A 4,057-nucleotide genomic window follows, 5' to 3' on the forward strand; every position below is an offset into this window, starting at 1 on the left:
TAATGCGGTTTTACGACGGTTCATATCTTAACCTAACATTCGTACTTGTATTGAAAAACGCTCTATTACACTGTTTCGTTCACAATTACGATATTTGCATAACCTCACAGTTTTTCACCAACTTATTGCAGTACAGAACGCTGTATCTCGCTAAATGACATTGTTCTTTAAGGTTTCACGATGCTTGCATGCGCTTTAACGAGAATATCACAATATAGCAGTTTCGCACTGTTAACGGAAGAACACGCAGTATTTGGCTTGTTCATGCCGTTTTGTGTGCTTTCACAACATTTCACCTATCGCAGTTTAATACTCGCAATAAAACAACACTATCTCGTTAGATGACGTCGTTTTTGGTAGTTTCACGACGCTACCTAGCTTAAACTAACCTAACCTAACCTAACCTTCGCACTTCTATCGTTAGAAAACGTTTTACTCGCAACTTTACAATGTTTTCTACAAGATTACGACGGTTTCATGCGCTTTCACATTAGATATCGTAGTTCCCGACTTGTAATGTTGAAAAACACTACATCTCACTAAGTGACATTGTTTAATGCGGTTTTACGACGGTTGATATGTCAACCTAACCTAACATTCGCACTTGTATCTAAAGACGCTCAATTACACTGTTTCGTTCACAATTACGATGTTTGCTTGACCTCACAGTTTCTCTTCAACTTATTTCAGTACAGAACGCTGTATCTCGCTAAATGACATCGTTCTTTAAGGTTTCACGATGCTTGCATGCGCTTTAACGAGAATATCACATTATAGCAGTTTCGCACTTGTAACGGTACAACACGCAGTATCTGGCTTGTTCATGACGTTTTGTGTGCTTTCACAACATTTCACCTATCGCAGTTTCGTACTCGCAATAAAACAACACTATCTCGTTAGATGACGTCGTTTTTGGTGGTTTCACGACGCTACCTAGCTTAAACTAACATAATTCAACCTAACATAACCTTCGGACTTCTATCGTTAGAAAACGTTTTACTCGCTACTTTACATTGCTTTCTACAACATTACGACGGTTTCAAGCGCTTTCACATTAGATATCGCAGTTCCCAACTTGTAATGGTGAAAAACACAGCATCTCACTAAGTGACATTGTTTAATGCGGTTTTAGCGCGGTTCATATCTTAACCTAACCTAACCTAACCTAACCTAACCTAACCCAACCTAACCTAACATACCCTAACCTAACCTAACCTAACCAAACCTAACCTAACGTAACCTAACCTAACCTAACCTAACGTAACCTAACCTAACGACGTTTGCAAGCGCTTTCACATTAGATATCGCAGTTCCCGACTTGTAATGGTGAAAAACACTGCATCTCACTAAGTGACATTGTTTAATGCGGTTTTACGACGGTTCATATCTTAACCTAACCTAACATTCGTACTTGTATTGAAAAACGCTCTATTACACTGTTTCGTTCACAATTACGATATTTGCTTGACCTCACAGTTTCTCACCAACTTATTACAGTACAGAACGCTGTATCTCGCTAAATGACGTCGTTCTTTAAGGTTTCACGATACTTGCATGCGCTTTAACGAGAATATCACAATAAAGCAGTTTCGCACTTGTAACGGCACAAGACGCAGTATCTGGCTAGTTCATGCCATTTTGTGTGCTTTCCCAATATTTCACCTATCGCAGTTTCGTACTCGCAATACAACAACACTATCTCGTTAGATGACATCGTTTTTGGTGGTTTCACGACGCTACCTAGCTCAAACTAACCGAACCTTCGCACTTCAATCGTTAGAAAACGTTTTATTCGCTACTTTACAATGTTTTCTACAAGATTACGACGGTTTCATGCGCTTTCACATTAGATATCGCAGTTCCCGACTTGTAATGGTGAAAAACACAGCATCTCACTAAGTGACATTGTTTAATGCGGTTTTAGCGCGGTTCACATCTTAACCTAACCTAACCTTACCTAACCCAACCTAACCTAACCTAACCTAACCTAACCAAACCTTACCTAACATACCCTAACCTAACCTAACCTAACCTAACCAAACCTAACCTAACCTAACCTAACGTAACCTAACCTAACCTAACCTAACCTAACCTAACGACGGTTGCAAGCGCTTTCACATTAGATATCGCAGTTCCCGACTTGTAATGGTGAAAAACACTGCATCTCACTGAGTGACATTGTTTAATGCGGTTTTACGACGGTTCATATCTTAACCTAACCTAACATTCGCACTTGTATCCAAAGACGCTCAATTACACTGTTTCGTTCACAATTACGATATTTGCTTGACCTCACAGTTTCTCACCAACTTATTACAGTACAGAACGCTGTATCTCTAAATGACATCGTTCTTTAAATCTCTCATCGCTCTTTAAATGTCATCTAAATGACATCGTTCTTTAAGGTTTCACGATACTTGCATGCGCTTTAACGAGAATATCACAATAAAGCAGTTTCGCACTTGTAACGACACAAGACGCAGTATCTGGCTAGTTTATGCCATTTTGTGTGCTTTCACAATATTTCACCTATCGCAGTTTCGTACTCGCAATAAAACAACACTATCTCGTTAGATGACATCGTTTTTGGTGGTTTCACGCGGCTACGTAGCTCAAACTAACCTAACCTTCGCACTTCTATCGTTAGAAAACGTTTGATTCGCTACTTTACAATGTTTTCTGCAAGATTACGACGGTTTCATGCGCTTTCACATTAGATATCGCAGTTCCCGACTTGTAATGGTGAAAAACACAGCATTTCACTAAGTGACATTGTTTAATGCGGTTTTAGCGCGGTTCATATCTTAACCTAACCTAACCTAACCTAACCTAATTTAACCTAACCTAACCTTACCTAACCCAACCTAACCTAACCTAACCTAACCAAACCTTACCTAACATAACCTAACCTAACCTAACGTAACCTAACCTAACCTAACCTAACCTAACCTAACCTAACGACGTTTGCAAGCGCTTTCACATTAGATATCGCAGTTCCCGACTTGTAATGTTGAAAAACACTACATCTCACTAAGTGACATTGTTTAATGCGGTTTTACGACGGTTGATATCTCAACCTAACCTAACATTCGCACTTGTATCTAAATACGCTCAATTACACTGTTTCGTTCACAATTACGATATTTGCTTGACCTCACAGTTTCTCACCAACTTATTACAGTACAGAACGCTGTATCTCGCTAAATGACATCGTTCTTTAAGGTTTCACGATACTTGCATGCGCTTTAACGAGAATATCACAATAAAGCAGTTTCGCACTTGTAACGGCACAAGACGCAGTATCTGGCTAGTTCATGCCATTTTGTGTGCTTTCCCAATATTTCACCTATCGCAGTTTCGTACTCGCAATAAAACAACACTATCTCGTTAGATGACATCGTTTTTGGTTGTTTCACGACGCTACCTAGCTCAAACTAACCGAACCTTCGCACTTCTATCGTTAGAAAACGTTTTATTCGCTACTTTACAATGTTTTCTACAAGATTACGACGGTTTCATGCGCTTTCACATTAGATATCGCAGTTCCCGACTTGTAATGGTGAAAAACACAGCATCTCACTAAGTGACATTGTTTAATGCGGTTTTAGCGCGGTTCATATCTTCACCTAACCTAACCTTACCTAACCCAACCTAACCTAACCTAACCTAACCAAACCTTACCTAACATACCCTAACCTAACCTAACCTAACCAAACCTAACCTAACCTAACCTAACGTAACCTAACCTAACCTAACCTAACCTAACCTAACCTAACGACGTTTGCAAGCGCTTTCACATTAGATATCGAGGTTCTCGACTTGTAATGGTGAAAAACACTGCATCTCACTAAGTGACATTGTTTAATGCGGTTTTACGACGGTTCATATCTTAACCTAACCTAACATTCGCACTTGTATTAAAAAACGCTCTATTACACTGTTTCGTTCACAATTAGGATATTTGCATAACCTCACAGTTTTTCACCAACTTATTGCAGTACAGAACGCTGTATCTCGCTAAATGACATCGTTCTTTAAGGTTTCACGATGCTTGCAT

The sequence above is a fragment of the Rhipicephalus microplus genome, unplaced genomic scaffold (genome assembly GCF_043290135.1).
Source record: "Rhipicephalus microplus isolate Deutch F79 unplaced genomic scaffold, USDA_Rmic scaffold_46, whole genome shotgun sequence".
Classification (NCBI taxonomy): Eukaryota; Metazoa; Arthropoda; class Arachnida; order Ixodida; family Ixodidae; genus Rhipicephalus; species Rhipicephalus microplus.